At 39.9% G+C, this 17,583-nt stretch overlaps 1 long non-coding RNA gene across 1 annotated transcript; it reads right to left on the reverse strand.

Moving 5' to 3' along the window:
- Positions 1 to 6,636: 6,636 nt before the first annotated feature.
- Positions 6,637 to 16,623, reverse strand: LOC132781417 (uncharacterized). Its single transcript, XR_010908871.1, has 7 exons — positions 16,567 to 16,623; positions 15,519 to 15,551; positions 14,012 to 14,029; positions 12,901 to 12,936; positions 9,837 to 9,989; positions 8,410 to 8,460; positions 6,637 to 6,832 (listed from the first exon to the last, which is right to left on the reverse strand). It is a non-coding gene; the product is annotated as an uncharacterized lncRNA (long non-coding RNA).
- Between the last annotated feature and the right edge of the window lie 960 nt (positions 16,624 to 17,583).

The raw sequence follows: 17,583 nt of genomic DNA on the forward strand, positions 1-17,583 counted from the left end.
AAGATTTTCTTCTCTGATGCAGATAAACAAACAAGCAAACAGGATGAGATCTTGTTAAAGGTTTATATATTTTGGAGACATATTAAACTTCTTCCCCTTCTGCTTTTTAAAATTCCAGAACAGCTTTGCAACTGATCCAGGAGTAAGTATATTACAAAAGACTGACTGAATCTTGCTTTGTGTTAATATATTTGAAATCATTGCTTTCTTGGGATCTGAATAGTTTTAAAAAAGAAAAAAGCCCCAAGATTTGATTCCAGAAAAACTTGCCTCATCCTATCCCTAATTTAAATAAATTGATTTAATAATCTAGTTTCTGTAGAGAAAATGAACTAAACATTTAAAGACGACATCGTCTTGGTAGCCCAGCTACAGTAGTATTCTATCAATTGGATTTACATAAATGTTGATATCAGTTAATTCAATGGCTTTTCTATGACTGGGACTAATGGTTAATGGTTATGTGTCTCAGTGTATAGGAAACTGTGAAAAATCTTATATATATATATATATATATATATATATATATATATATATATATACCAAAGAAGTTGCCTAATACAAACACAAGTAAATAGAAATCTTAACTTTGGCTTGAAATGCAAAGGATGCTTAGAGGGGATCCATATTCTCTTCGAAGCCCAACTACAGTACTCCCATTTTATTATTTGGAGTTATATAAATGTTGACAGTAGTTGATTGAATAGGTCTACTCTATCTGTTGTTACAAACCATATCTCTTAGTGTATAAGAAACTGCAAATGAATTGTGCATCTGCTCATACACAAAAGGAACTACAAAATATTGACACATCAATTTTGTACTTTTTTGTAGAGTGTAGACAGTTTTAATAACAATGCAATTGGTGGTAACAGCTTTGATGGCAATTCGGTAAGTACAAGGAGTCTGTCATTTGTCCAATCTTGTTTGCTCACTATCTTGAGGATTCCTGTATCTGTTTGTCAGCTGGTCTTAGGCATTTTTCTCATTTCATGGGTGGGTCAAGGGGAAATTCACACCTGGAACCCATGTATTTGTCTATCTCTGTGCTGTGAGTTTAAACACAATGGTCATGGCTACTCAAAATCCCTGAAGACATTCAATGGGTCATTTTTCTATACTCTAGATACTATTTTATCTATTCTACTGATAAAAGTGTCACAAACTGCTTGCTTGTTTAGAGACATGCTTAATGTCTTCTCCTTTCAACTCTTTTTATTTTCTTCATTGCAGAACAGCTTTGCAGCAGCTCCAGAAGTAAGTTTGAATACATGACTCATTGTCCCACTTTTTAAAATTAATGTTTTTGTTGTAAACACAGATAGAATAATATCAAAATCAGTCACCATTTCAAAATAAATACAGAATGTCACTCTCCTGATATTCCTAACATTGCCCCTTCTCTCCTCCACCCTCCTGATCCATCGTAGAGAGAGAATGGTCCATTTATTTATATTTTCCTTTCCTTTGACTTCATCTATCAATCTTCCTCATTTCAGATCCCAGTTCTTTTTGATTTGGCCTGATGTATATTTGGTTCTCCTTTCCGCTAGATATTCAAACCATTTTTAACTTCCCATTTTTATGCTCTTTCCAACCCAAGGCCACATTTTCTTGGGCATTGACTGTCATATATTTTATAATTTCATTTAAAAATTATATAAAATGACTAATTATCCTTGACTCTGCATTAATGTATTACAAAAACACAATTTTCATTTGGGCTTTGGATAACCATTAATAGAGATAATATTCAATACAAGAGATCATAAAAGAGGACATAAGCTGCAAAACAAGTTCAAAATATCGCTAATTTGGATCCATTTTGGAGCATGGGATTGAAATGTAACAAGGAACTGGAAGGAACTGTTCAATGGAGTCAGAAATCTGAATTTTGTAGTTCCCCTCAAAAAGATAAGCATAGTTTTAAACCACAAAAATGCTTTGTGTTTACAATAAATCTTTCAATACCCTGGAAACAGACCTTGTTAAAAACTATTTGGAATAATTCAAGAGTCAAAGGGAGTCACAGAAAATTAATACATCATTTTATGTATTTTATAAACAGAATAGTGGCAGCTTTGATGGCAATACAGCTGGCGATAACAGCTTTAAAACAATGGCATAAGTATAGGCAATGCACAAATTTCAAACTGCATTAAATAGCAATGAAGATTGGGCTTGTTGATGTCATCCTCTTGCTGCCAAGCACATCTCCAAGCTTCCTTGTATACATGGTTGCATTTCTTTGGCTGTTGAGCAACCAATAGATCCAGTTCATGGTTGTGTACATGGAGTTCCACAAATTATTTAGATATTCATAGAATCATAGAGTCATAGAATTATGGAGTTGGAAGAGACCTCATGTGCCATCCAGTCCAACCCCCTGCAAATTATTTGTGAAGAATCACTGACTAAATAGAATTTACCTATGTGCAAGATTCACAATTCAACAAGGGAGTCAATGAGTCCAACCAACAAAGTGCATTTGTGCATTCTTGCATGATGTATTACTATTCATCAGCACCTTCAGTGTATCACTGAATTCATGGAGATTGCAAAGATAGCCACTGTGAATTTCCCATTGCATAATGGGACTATAAGTAGACACCTTTTTTAACTGTTTTATATCTGCCAGTATTCAGCGGAAGGGTGCCATGTAACCATGCAAGGATAGATTTATACTACATTGGAAAGATGTAGGTTCCTGGACATTTGGTTTTACACAAAATTCTGCAAATTTCTGTGAACAATTAGTAAAAAATTCATGAAGGGGTGCATGCCCATAAAATGTGATGAGGGAAGTTCAGAAATGTCAAAGAAAGCAAGAAAATTAGCAAGAAAGAAAGCTAGCTTTCAGCGGTTAACAATTTATTTCTACTGAGGATGAAAAAAATGGAAAATATTATTACAATCTACATCATACCTCAAAGGAGTCACTATGTCTAAATAGGCCAGCCACATGTTTTCTTGACCGATGTAAAGGAAAGAGCTCTTTACCCTTTCTCACTGCTTAAATCTTTCCTTGAAATCTAAACCCAACTCATAGTTACTGACAATATAATTAATCTTGATTTTTTTTAAAAAAAAACATCTAATGTAAATGTTAGCAAAATGTGAAAACCAAATGGTGGTTCTTTCCCCGTCCACATATTAGTTTAAGAATTTAATTTTCTTTCTATTTTTATTAAAGTGCCAAACAAATCAAATTATTTCCAAGGCAACTTAGAATAGACAATTTTTGGACAGTTTTTGTTTTGTACTTTAACTTCTCTGAAGCCAAGTGCAAAGCTTGAAAATGTGTCTGCTTAGAACTACAGCTCCCAAAAACTTGTCAGAAAATGTTTTCATTCCCAAGCAGTGCTACCCTCACTGGGAAACATAAATCCGACACATAGTGTAAGAATAAAATCCTTTTCTTTTTTGCCTTACAGGATACAAGTGATGAAAGTGATGATGTACCTCTCATAATCTATGTAAGTATTGACGTGTGCTTTCAAGTCACTTCAGAATTACAGAGACTTTAAAAAAAACTCTTTTATTTTTTCTTGGCAAGTTTTGTTCAGAGGGATTTTGTCTTTGCCGTCCTTCGAGGCTAAAAAAACATGACTTACCAAAGGTCACCAGTGGCTGAGCAGGGATTCAAACCCTAGGTCCCCAGGGTCATAGTCCCATGCTCAAATCACTATGCCATGCTGGCCATATGTAAGTATTACCAGTAACTTATCTGAAAGCAGGCATCAACGTATGCCGGTTGGAAGTCGCCCTGAGTCCCCCTTCGGGGGTTGAGAAGGGCGGAGTAGAAATACCCGAAATATATAAATAAATAAATAAGCATTGATGACATGAAAGGCTTATTGATATAAAGATGCAGAGCCTTTATTTTTGCCATGTAAGTGATAATATTAGTTGCATAGATATTCTTTTTTGCATAGCTAAGATGACACTCCAAAATTGTCATCCCAAAGGAGATTATGGCCATGATTGTACATTGAGGTGGGTAAAGTGTGGTGCCTGCTATATGTAGCATATTAGTTATACATTTGTAGATAATGAAGAACACCCTCAAAATATTGGTACCCTAAAAGGCAATGATCCATTTAAGTTCTCTTTCTGGGTTTTAATTCTTATCAATGTTTCTTCTTTTCTTTTACAGTAAAATGCCACCATAGTCCAGACACTCTCTAACCATTTTGGATGACCTCTGAAGGAAACTACACTGTCATCACTACAGATTTCCCTCCTGTCCCCTTTGCAAATAAATAAACCAATCTTCTCAAACTATAAGCATTCTCTCTCTCTGTTTTGGTCTCTACCAATGTTTTGGCCTCTACAAAACTTGTTTTCTACTGCCCTGGAGACTAGGACACGGAACAATGACTTCAAACTACAGGAAAGGAGATTCCACCTAAACATGAGGAAAGATTTCCTGACTGTGAGAGCTGTTCAGCAGTGCAACTCTCTGCCCTGAAGTGTGGTGGAGGCTCCTTCTTTGGAGGCTTTTAAACAGAGGCCTGATGACCATCTTTCGGGGGTGCTTTTAATGCATTTTCATGCTTCTTGGCAGAATGGGGTTGGACTGGATGGCTCACAAGGTCTCTTCCAACTCTATGATTCTATGAATGTTTGTTGCTTTAAGGTAGGGTTGGGTCACTGTGCTGCACTTGATGGCCATTTTTTGCCTTCTATAATCTCTTGGTAGCCACAAGAACTTTGAAAAACACATTTTAAAAAGAAAGAAAAAAAAAACCCAAAATGTCTGGAAATTGATTTGCAGGAAATTGACTCCAAAAACACACTATGGCTTATTTTCAGGGGATGTCTTTTATTATTATTATTATTATTATTATTATTATTATTATTAAGTATGGTAAATAATCTGCATTTATGGGATGATCCCTCTGAGCTCAGTAGCAGACTTTTTTTGAAGCTTTCCCCCAATACCCAGGTGTTTGTGTGGGGTGAGAGAGACCCACAGACTGTTGGTTAGTGCTGGAAGGGAGAGACCCACAGTGTTGAGTAAAACGCCACAGCTTTATTTCTTCCCCCTGAGGACACTCAATACCTAAAGCAGAGCATCCTGCTCCTCACTTCACTGAGGAAACTTTTCCTGTTACTTTCTATGTCTCCTTCTATGCCTCAGCTTGCAACATGCAGAGAACAACTGGGACCTGATGGGGGAGCTGACCTTGTACGCTGCATAGCCATGCCTATCACTATGTCTTATTTTCAGGGTATGGCTTATATTTCACAAAGACTTAGAAATCCTGCTACAGCTTATTTTATGGGTAGGTCTTATTTTCAGGGAAACAGGGTACATATGGGTGGGAAGTGGCCAGACTTCATGGAAAGGGTCTCAAAGTATCAGCATTTTCTTATTACTTTGTTGTATGGATGCAGACCTCTGCATATTTCAATATCTGAACTGACATCCCTATTTCAAAAATTCTGTGAGCCTTGCAATATTCAAACATGCAAACAGATATTTATATAATATATACTAATATTGTGTGTGTGTGTGTGTGTGTGTGTGTGTGTGTGTACACTAGCCATCCCCTGCCACACATTATTGTGGCCCAGTCTGTAATTAGAAAGTATATGTAATTTCTTTATGTTTGTGGGTAACAGTATTTCTTCTTGCTTCTTTAGTCAATGTTGATGTTGAGATTGTCTGATTTGCCTACTCTAGAACATGCAACATATAATTGCCCTTCTTTAGGGGTCCCTTTCAAATCTATGATACTATATCTGTCATATACATATATGTGTTTGTGTGTGAATCATATCTATCTATCTATATCTATGGCTAGATGGCTCTTTGTCAGGAGGGCTTTGATTATGTTTTCTTTCACTGGTGAAGGGAGTTGGACTGGAGGGCCTTAAGGCAGCATTTCTCAACCTGGGGGTGGGGACCCCTGGGGGGTTATGAGGGGGTGTGAGAAGGGTCACCAAAGATCACCAGAAAACACAGTATTTTCTATTGGTTATGGGGGTTCTGTGTGGGAAGTTTGGCCCAATTCTATTGTTGGTGGGGCCCAGAATGCTCTTCAATTGTAGGTGAACTATAAATCCCAGTAACTACAACTCCCAAAGGTCAAGGTCTATTTTCCCCAAACTCCATCTGTGTTCATATTTGGGCATATAAAGTGTTCACCCAATTTGGTCTAGATCTTTCATTGTTTGAGTCCACAGTGCTCTCTGCATATCGGTGAACTATAACTCCAGAACTCAAGGCCAATGCCTCCCATGACCAACAGTATTTTCTGTTGGTCATGGGAGTTCTGTGTGCCAAGTTTGGTTCAATTCCATTATTGGTGGAGTTCAGAATACTCTTTGATTGTAGTTATCCCAGCAACTACAACTCCCAAATGACAAAATCAATCCCCCCAATCCCACCAGTACTCAAATTTGGGCATATTGGGTATTTGTGCCAAATTTGGTCCAGTGATGAAAATACATTCTGCATATTAGACATTTACATTAAGATTCATGACAGTAGCAAAATTATAGTTATGAAATTGCAACAAAAATAAATTTATGGTTGGGGGTCACCACAACATGAGGAAGTGTATTAAGGGGTCATGGCATTAGGAACTACTGTCTTAGAAACAATATGTAACAACAAGAATATTGCTTTTAAAGGCATTTTTTTATTTTTTATTGTCATCAAGCATTCCTATATCATGATATGTTCTACAAGAGAAGGAAATGGAATCAAATATCAGCACTGCCCACAATAACTATTAAAGCTTGCTTATTTCATTCATGTATCATTTGAACAAGGTATCTAATCTAGTTGCCAGGTCTTGATCACAGAGACGCCAGGTGAATGCTGTAAAAGAAAAGAAAAAGGTGGTCAATTGGAAGAGACACAAACATATACATTCCAGAGATAGCAAATATGGATGTTCATCTGAAAAAGAGAGTCATGCCACAGCCATATTGTGAAGGTACAAAGAATCAAGGACATCTTAGGCAATGCTAACCATCACCATCAACATGATTGTTTACTGGCCCATTTGGTCAAGTGAGGAAAAGTCATTAGGAAGCACATACAGGGATATGAAGGCAGGAGGAGTGTATGTTCCCCATTCATTTTGAACAACTAAGTATTTCCTCTAAACTGGGGAGGAAACCTGTATGTGTCACATGGCTTACCTGATGCCTCCTAAGCTAGTTTGCTGCCCTCATAGGTAATGGACAACAGAACCCCCTTTGCAGCTTTGAAGTAAAATACAGCCCATATTTCAATTCATTTTTGGAACATTTTTTTTGTGACGGGAGCAACTTAAGAAACTCCAAGTTGCTTCTGGTGTGAGAGAATTGGCTGTCTGCAAGGACATTGCCCAGGGGACGCCAGGGGATGTTTTGATGTTTTACCATTCTTGTGGGAGGTTTCTCTCATGTCCCCACATGGAGCTGACAGAGGGAGCTCAACCCGCTCTTCCTGGATTCAAACTGCTGACCTATTGGTCAGCAGTCCTGCTGGCACAACAACACATTTTGAACTGAGACTGATTAGTAGTACAGTGAGCCCTCCACACTCACTGGGGTTATAGGTACAGAACCTGCATGAAAATGAAAAACTGCCAATAAGGAAATTGATATGTTTTTTACCTGAGAAAACACTTCTATATGAATATCTATGTCTTCCAACATGACTTTATGCTCACCCTTTGGTGGAAGATGAACATAAAGCCACATTGGCAGAATCTTGAAATTCCTAGTGAGGTGTTCTCTCTGGAAATCTCTAGGAGTGCATCTACACTGTGAAATTAATACATGCACACCACCTTAACTATCAAATCTCAATGCTATTTTTTTACCGTGTCAGAAGCAACTTGAGAAACTGCAAGTCGCTTCTGGTGTGAGAGAATTGGCTGTCTTCAGAGACGTTGCCCAGGGGACACCTGGGGATGTGTTACGATTCTATGGGAGGCTTCTCTCTTGTCCCTAATGGGAAGCTGGAGCTGTCAGGTGGGAGCTCACCCCATCTTGCAGATTCGAACCACCAAATTCAAGTCAGCAGTTCAGTCGGCACAAGGGTTTAACCCATTGTGCAACCGTGGGTCCATCTCAATGCTATGGAATTGTGGGAACTGTGGGCGTTTAGCCCTCTCTGTCAAGGGAAGAGTGCTATAACTCCCAAGATTCCATAGCATTGAGCCATGCCAGTTAAAGTGGTGTCAAACTGCATTAACTCTACAGTGTATTTGCACCATAAGTCCTCTAGTATGACCTGAAGAAGTTGACCATAGAGTCACACTGGAGGACCAAAGGATTGCTGGGGAGAACAATTCAAATCAAATTGGTGAATACTCAAATCTGCAAAAGTCAAAATCACAAATGTGGAGAGATAGCTATATTAAGAAATGTATATCTGAAAAATGGAAGCAATGAGTGACTTACCAATGATGTGATCCTTATTGCTTACGGTTCAAATATATCTTCCTGATCCTCCTAGAAAGGAAATGAGATTTATGGTAAAATCTGAGATCAGTTATACCTATTTAATAACATGAAATAGCCTTAACAATAACAGAAGTTAATGCTTTCCTGCTTATAATTGCTTGAAGCAAGAGCAATCTATTGGCTGTCCATTGGGAATGGAAAGAATATTCAAATAAAATGTGTTGTCGGAGGCTTTCGTGGCCAGAATCACTGGGTTGCTGTGAGTTTTCCAGGCTGTATGGCCATGTTCCAGAAGCATTCTCTCCTGAAATCATAGAATCATAGAGTTGGATGAGACCTTGTGGGCCATCCAGTCCAACCCCATGCCAAGAAGCAGGAAATTATATTCAGAGCACTCCTGACAGGTGGCCATCCAGCCTCTGCTTAAAAGCCTCCAAAGGAGGAGCCTCCACCACACCCTGGGGCAGAGAGTTCCACTGCTGAACAGCTCTCACAGTCAGGAAGTTCTTTCTATTGTTCAGGTGGAAACTCCTTTCCTGTAGTTTGAAGCCATTGTTCCATTTCCTAGTCTCCAGGGCAGGAGAAAGCAAGCTTGCTCCCTTCTACCTATGACTTCCCCCCACATATTTATACATGACCATCCTGTCTCCTCTCAGCCTTCTCTTCTTCAGGCTAAACATGCCCAGTTCTTTAAGCCACTCCTTATAGGGTTAGTTCTCCAGATCATTTTAGTCGCCCTCCTCTAGATTCCAGCTTGTCAACATCTCCTTTCACTTGCAGTGCCCAGAATTGGACACAGATGTGGTCTGACCAAGGCAGAATAAAAATGTAGCATGACTTCCCTGGATCTAGACACTAGACTACTATTTATGCAGGCCAAAATCAAATTGGCTTTTTTAGCTGCATAATGCTTCTAATTCTCTCCTAATGCTTCCTAATGTTTAGGAGAGACTGTTTCTAGAACATGGCCATACAGCTCAGAAAACTCATAGCAACCCATTTAAATAAAATGTTTGAATAAGAGATTTAGAAATCAGTTTCCCAAGTATAGGTAAACTCTATTGGGGAGAATCTTGAATAGATGAGATCACAAAGGGAGAGGGATGACTTTTCACCCTCTGAACATTTGCCCACCCCTGGTGTAAGGCATGCATAGGTCACCAACTGGGTTCCATTCATGTGGGATCTCATTTTCAATGGTGACCTTGTCATAACAGTGCAGGTAGCAGTGGGTTCTCTTTTTAGTAGACAACGGTGAATCCAAGAGAGATGATTTCTTTCTTTCTTTCTTTCTTTCTTTCTTTCTTTCTTTCTTTCTGCCCCAGTTTTTTTCTCCACGGGGATACTCATTAAAAGCATTCCAATACAATTTCAAAAATCTACTAATATAACATAGTCTTTGGGAATTAATCTTCATATCTCACCTCAAGTTCCTCTTCTGGTTCTTTCGGCTCTCCTTTTCCATCTTCTTTGTCTTTGTCTTTTCCTTTTCCTTTTCCTTTTCCTTTGCCTTTGCCTTTCCCCCTGCCTTTTCCCTTGCCTCTTCCTCTGCCGCTTCCTTGGCCTCCTGGTCCAAACTGAAAAAGACAACAGTGCTATCATTCTCTTATGTTCAGAGATTTAGAGTTAGTCCAAATGAACTTCCTGAGAACCCTCAAATGGTTGTCCCCCAGAAACGGTGAACTATACAGCCCACCATCCCTAGCAAGCAAATCACTCTACAAATTGGTAGATACAGAGGTATAGTGGAATCAGGGATCTTGGGTTCAAAGTGTTTGGACTTATGCATTAGCAAAGTAGTTCCCAACATTTGGTCTTCCAGATATTTTGAACTTCAAGCAAACAAATCTTTATTACAGTCATAGAAATATGGTCATATTTCAGAGCTCCAAGAGAGAGGGTTACAGAACTTTAGAATTGCTGACAGTTGAACAAGCTGATTTGGGATTATAAATTGACACCCCAAATACCTGGACCAAAGGATAATGTTAGCAGCTTCAGCTGCTGTGCCACCTGTACATTTAGTTGCAATTCACAACAGCTAACTGCACAAGGGGGATGGATTTACAAAAGGAACAAAATGTGGTTATGAGTGGTTCCTATTATAAACCAAAACATTGTGTGTTTCTGAATGGGCAATCAAGAGTCATTATTGTTATTTTATACCTTCAAGTCATGATGAGACTCAGGGGCTTCCAGAAAGGCATTTATTTGTTTATTTACTTACTTACTGTATTTGTATACTGCCTTTCTCAGCCTGTAGGCGACTCAAGGCGTTTAACAGGGTAAAATTCAATGCTTACAATATCATAAATACAATTAAAACATAACATATAAAAAACTAAAGAAATCAATAAAATATAAATTCATAGTGTCTCCTTGTTAAAAACTTGTTGTCCAGTCTCGTTGTCTAGTCCAGGGGGCCTCAAACTATGGCCCGAAGGCCGAATACGGCCCTCCAAGGTCATTTACCCGGTCCTAGCTCAGGGTCAACCTAAGTCTAACATGACTTGAAAGCACACAACAACAATCCTATCTCATCAGCCAAAAGCAGGCCCACACTTCCCATTGAAATACTAATAAGTTGATATTTGTTAAAATTGTTCTTCATTTTAATTATTGTATTTTAAGTGATTTCTTGCACTACAAATAAGATATGTGCATTGTGCATAGGAATTCATTCATTTTTTTTTCAAATTATAATCCGGCCCTCCAACAGTTTGAGGGACTGTTACTTGGCCCTCTGTTTAAAAAGTTTGAGGATCCCTGGTCTAGTCGTTCCATTTTCCTATGTCAGTTACTCTGCATTTTGAAATGTTTGTTCAAAAAGCCATGTCTTGACTTTTTTCCGGAATGTTAAAAGGGAGGTTCCACAGCTGAGGGGCTACCACGGAGAAGGCCCTGTCTTTTGTCTTGCCCATCCACATACAGCTCAGAAAGTCCATGATTTCTGGGGTGGGTGTCCAGATGTTCTCTTGGAAAATAGCCATACAGCCCAAAAAACCTACAACTACCCAGCGATTTTGGCCATGAAAGCCTTTGACAATACATTCTCCCGGAACTTTCTGGGAGAACACCCGGACACTCTAACCTCCTCCCCAAAAGTCCCCAAAAGCCCTGTAAAGAACAGAAGACCTTACCTGGTCTCCATTAGAGGGCTGCCGGAGTTCTCCTGGCTTGTAGAAATGACATGCCAGGAGAAAGGGGGACAGGAGTGATTTTCTCCTGGCGCGTCATTTCTATGTGCTAGGAGAACTTCCTGGTCTTCCTGGTTTGTGGCAAATTAATTCGGGTTTGTCCAGAACATCATCTGGACAGCCCCCTTTTTATTGTGGTAACTCCTGCATTAAAGGGCTGCCTGGATGCGCCCTAAGATAAATTACTATCACATGGTTTTCTTAACAAGATTAGTTCTGAGGTGGTTTGCCTTCGCCTTTCTTTGAGAATTAGAAAGTGTGATTTGCTCTAAGTCACCCAGTGGGTTTCCATGGCTGATCAAGGATGCAAACTCTGGCCTCCAAAGGCATAATCTAACATGTAAACCACCACAATGACTCTCTAGCTGTATGGGATTCACTCACTTTACAAGAGATATCCATTCAGGAAAATGAAATCAGCTAAACCGGTTTATTCATATGCTGAGCAATAACAACAACAAAAATACACAACTGTGTATTTTGGATCTCTCTCTGTAATAATCACTTTATGTAGAATGTCTTAATGCATGGTTACTGTTCAGAATTTACCACGATTCCACTTACCCATCCCCAATGTTCTCTAGATTTGGGTCATGGGATGGATGAGTGTGTGTTATACTTCTTTGCAGTCCAAACAATATGAACAATGTTCAGGGCTGATGTAAATCAGATTTCTAAACTCAATCCCCTACACTGAAAAAAAAAATGCTGAAGTCCTTCCTGGAGGTATTATTGTTTTCAGTTTGATGACAACCGGTATCACATATCAAGAAAAAACACAGATGCTCATATGCCCCTCATATCTGTTTAATAGATAGACTACTACAGTGTGGAAGGGTTGCTCTTTATGTTTAAAGGTCATGGAATGTGCTGATGTATATGCATAAGTATCCATATAATCCAGGGGTCCTCAATTTTTTTAAACCAAGTGCTAGATCACAGTCCCTCAAACTGTTGGAGAGCCAGATTATAATTCGAAAAAAACATGAATGAATTCCTATGCACACTGCACATATCTTATTTGTAGTGCTAAAAACACTTTAAAACAATACAATAATTAAAATTAAAAACAATTTTAACAAATATAAACTTATTAGTAGTTCACTGGGAAGTATGGGCCTGCTTTTGGCTGATGAGATAGGATTGTTTTTGTTGTGTGCTTTCAAGTCATTTTAGACTTAGGTTGACCCTGAGCGAGGGCCAGGTAAATGACCTTGGAGTGCCGTACTTGGCCCATGGGCTTACTTCGAGGACCCCTGATATAATCCCTGTATCAATCATGCATACTCACGGGAGATCTTTCCTCAGCTCCATTCACCACAAAAGCCTGAAAGGAAAGGAAAATAAAAGCTACAGATTTCTGTTTTTCCATCCCATACATGATAATAAGAAAAGCTTTATTTGTTTATGTATTATGTATTTATTTGTTGATATATTATTTATGTATTGTGGGAAGCCTTTAACTCTATTTATGTATTGTCTGTCTTTGTTAATTCTATAACTGCACTGAGTGTTTGCCGTATATGTGTACTGTAATCCTCCCTGAGTCCCCTGGCAGAGATAGGGTGGAATATAAATAAAGTATATTATTATTATTATTATTATTATTATTATTATTATTATTATTATTCATGTATATACTGCCTTATTTATTTATTTATTTATTTATTTTTATTTCCGTTACTTCTACCCCGCCCTTCTCACCCCAAAGGGGGGACTCAGGGCGGCTTACAAAAGAAGGCACAATTCGATGCCTATGTCAAATATACATACATACATAAAAGCAATTAAACAGTTAACAGGCTAAAAACATCAGTACATAACACAATAGTAAACAATCTCATGCTCAGTGTTCAGAGTTCCATAAATCCATTCTGTTCCGTCAATTCCTGCCCATCATCAAGGTCTTTTCTTTAGCTGCCAGACTGTCCAAAAGCCTGGTCCCACATCCAGGTCTTCAATTTTTTTCTGAATGAAAAAAGGGAAGTCGCTGATCTAATCTCCCCGGGGAGTGAGTTCCACAGGTGGGGGCCACCACCGAGAAGGCCCTGCTCCTCGTCCCCGCCAGCCTCACTTGTGATAGAGGCGGGGTCGAGAGCAGGGCCTCCCCAGAAGATCTTAAACTCCGAGGTGGGACGTAGTGGGAAATCCGTTCGGACAGATACACTGGACCGGAACCGTATAGGGTCTTTGTACTAATATAGTTGGTTTTCCATATCTATGGTCCTGTATCCATGATTTTTTAAAAAATCTTGATTTTCCCATTTTATATAAGGAATAATTTTTTACATCACCATTATGTGTAATGGACAAACACTCTGCTTTGTTAACTAAAGTTTTTCTCTGGTTTCTTAGATGCCGCCTTGTCACAGTGTTTATTGTACCATTTTCTTAACACTCACCCCTTCAGATGACCATGGCTGCAGAATGAAAGGGGAGAAAAAACAAATGTTGGTAGTCATTTCTGAATTTAGTCTCTAACTGCAAGAATAAAATGTTAGGCCAGGATAGGGGCAGGGAAATTGTGTTCTTAGTATGTTCTTGATCATAACCAGTTTCACCTCTGGCTTTGCTGACTGAGAATTTGTGAACTTTTGGAAGACACCAGGACCATTGCAGCTGTGAAAGAGTGTAAGTGGTAGATTGTTTTTTTTTTCATGTGAGGTGCAACTTGAGAAACTGCAAGTAGTTTCTGGCATGAGATAATTTGTTCGCCTGCAAGCATGTTGCTCAGGGGATGCCCAGATGTTTTCGATATTTTACCATCCTTGTGGGAGGATTCTCTCATGTCGCTGCATGGGGAGCTGGAGCTGACAGAGGGAGCTCATCTGCGCTCTCCCCGGATTCGAACCGCCAGTCTGTCAGTCTTCGGTCCTGCCGGCACAAGGGTTTAACCCATTGCATCACCGAGGGCTCCTCAAGGGTTTGATAGCAATCAAATTTGCCACTTTACATGGTGATGTAACTCTGGGTTACACCACCAAATAGGAATTATGACCCACTAGGTGGATTTCTTCCTTTAATCTTCAATTTTCAAGCATTGCATTAATATAAAACCAGTTAAGCATTCAGAAACAAAGGAAAGGGACAAACAAAATGGCAATAGTAATACAAATATATAAAAAGTTTTGAATTTGAATGTCTCTCTTTTGACAATGGCACAGATTTTGGAGAAGTCTTAGTTTGAAGGACAATGTCATCATTTTCCCCTCCCTGTAGCTGACTTGAAGGAGAATGGTATTTATATTGTGGGAATGGTATTTATATTGTGGGAATGCTATTTGAGTACGTCCCAATCTAATCGCAGAAGAGTCCACCCTTGGATTTGCAGTAGTCTGGATGTGCGAGGGGGCTGACTTGAGATCACATAGCAAACTTCTCCCAGTTGTTACATGTAAGGTAGACCAGGAATGGGAAATTCAACATGTATCAAGATTTGTCTTCATTCTGGTGTCTGTGTGCACTTTCCAAAAATGGCTCTTATAACCTTTAGGAAAAACCTTTCAAACTTTTTGAATGGGTAAAAAGGATATAAACGTATTGTCGAAGGCTTTCATGACCAGAATTACTGGGTTGTTGTAGTTTTTTCTAGCTGTATGGCCATGTTCTAGAAGCATTCTCTCCTGACGTTTCTCCTAACTTTTCTGACCTCACAACCCCTGAGGATGTCTGCCATAGATGCAGGTGAAACGTCAGGAGAGAATGCTTCTAGTAATGGCCATACAGCCAGAAAAACCTATAACAACCCAAGAATATAAACATTTGGGAACTACTCTGTTATTTCATGGAAATGGTGCATGCTTATCTGGAGAAGCCAGGGAGCAGGTTCTATGTCTACAAAAGGCCATATTGAGGTCAGCTGTTTCATGTACCTAAACTGGTATAGTTGTGTGTCTCTTTCTTACTTACGTCCAGAACAGGGTTTTCCTCCGAATCTTCAGACTGAGGAGGGGAAAAAAAAAAAAGAAGTTAAAACTGCATTGATTTGGGGAAGGGAAAATCTCCTTGGGGTGTAGGTGTGTCCATGTCATATCCAGCTAAAGTACTGGAGGATTATACTTATTCTTTCTTTCAGTATCTCTCACACAAGCACATTCCAAAAAAGAATAGTAACTGGGGGCCCATCCAGACACTACCTTTAGTGTGGTATCTACCGCAATAAAGGAGGGGCTTTCCAGACAATGTTCTGGACAGTCCCAAATTAATTCACTACAAACTAGGAAAACTCTGGTCTGTGGTGAATTAATTAGATAGTGGATTTGTTCCGTGCCTTCTTGGAAGGTGTGGGATAAACCCATTATTTCCAGTGTCTGGACTACAATCCAGGCACCATTCTCACAGTTTACCAGGCTAAATAAGCCTGGTAAACTATGGAAATACCCACATCCCTCCCCCAAAGTCCCCAGACCTCTTTGAAAAGTAATGAAAACTTACCCATCCTCCATTACAGGCTTCAAGCAGCTCTCATGGCACATAGAAATGATGCAACAGGAGGGGGGGGGAGGAAAATCCCCTCCCCCCCCCCCCCCCCCCGCTCTCCTGGCACGTCATTTCTATGTGCCAGGAGAGCTGCTCAAAGCCTGCAATGGAGGCTGGGTAAGTATTCATTACTTTTCAAAGGGGTCTGGGGGCTCTGGGGGAGGGGGGTATGACCTCCAGATGTTCTCCCGGGCTAGTCCCGAAAGAACATCTGAACACCCACCCCAGAATGCGCACACTTTCTGGAGTGGGTGTGGACAGCCCTCCAGGAAAATCCACGTTTTTAAAATCCAGATTCTGCTGAGATAAAGGCCTGTCTGGATCTGCCCCAAGAGTTGCCACAAACTGGGCTAGTGGAGAATATTAGGAAGCCATTTTCTATTTCATCTCCATCAGACATCCATAGTGCATTCTCTGACTAATAAATGAAGATACTAGGAATAAAACCAAGCAAGCAATAATGGAGGGGAAAACTTACCTCTTCGTCATTGGGTACATGTACCACCTTGTTCTTTGCCTGTGGATGAGAAACATGAGTTTCATTACAAATCACTCTCTTGAAAATCCATATGCAAGTGTCCTAGTGTCATATTTATTTCCGATAGTGGGAGAAGACCAAGTAGGCAGGCATTATTAGGGGTTATTGAATTGCTGGGAGAAGAAGGATTATTATGCAAGCAAGATAACAGATATTATGACTGAGACCTATGGAGGCAAGGACTGCATATCATGGAAAATCTCGGTGAGCCTATGCCTCCTCTGTACATTGAAGTAAACTGTGATAGTGAAGATAAGGGAGTTAGTTGCTCAGAAGAGGAATATTATATTTTAGAGGGGAGAGAAAAGAGAATGTGGCAGCACTTTTTATTTTAGTATGTCTTGACTCATAGTGCATCTGAAGAAGTGGGTTCATATGCGATAAGAACCCACTTCTTATTCTAGGCACACTTATTGTTGTTTATTCGTTTCCAGTGGCTTCCAACTCTTTGTGACCTCATGGACCAGCCCATGCCAGAGCTCCCTGTTGGCCGTCACCACCCCCAGCTCCAGGCATGTAGCCGGGGGGGGGGGGGCCCTCGGGGGGCTTCAGCCCCCCCCCCCCATTTTTCATGGTAGTTCGCGAAAAGGCCTTACTGGTGCAGTATTTAAACTGTTATGTTTATTCACATCATGATCTGATCACCATACTCAATATATCCCATATGCATGGGGGTATTGGGGTAATGATACAAAAGGTTTGCTAGGGTAGACCCTCTTTCACTCAGACTCAGCCCCCCCCCGAAACTCAGCCCCCCCGAAACCCCGCTGAAAAAAATTCAGCCCCCCCCCCCCCCCCGAAACGAAATCCTGGCTACGGGCCTGCCCAGCTCCTTCAGAGTCAAGCCACTCACTTCAAGGATACCATCCATCCATCTTGCTCTTGGTTGGCCCCTCTTCCGTTTTCCTTCCATTTTCTCCAGCATCATTGTTTTCTCTAAGCTTTCCTGCCTTCTCG

This window comes from Anolis sagrei, chromosome Y (genome assembly GCF_037176765.1).
Source record: "Anolis sagrei isolate rAnoSag1 chromosome Y, rAnoSag1.mat, whole genome shotgun sequence".
In the NCBI taxonomy this organism is placed as follows: Eukaryota; Metazoa; Chordata; class Lepidosauria; order Squamata; family Dactyloidae; genus Anolis; species Anolis sagrei.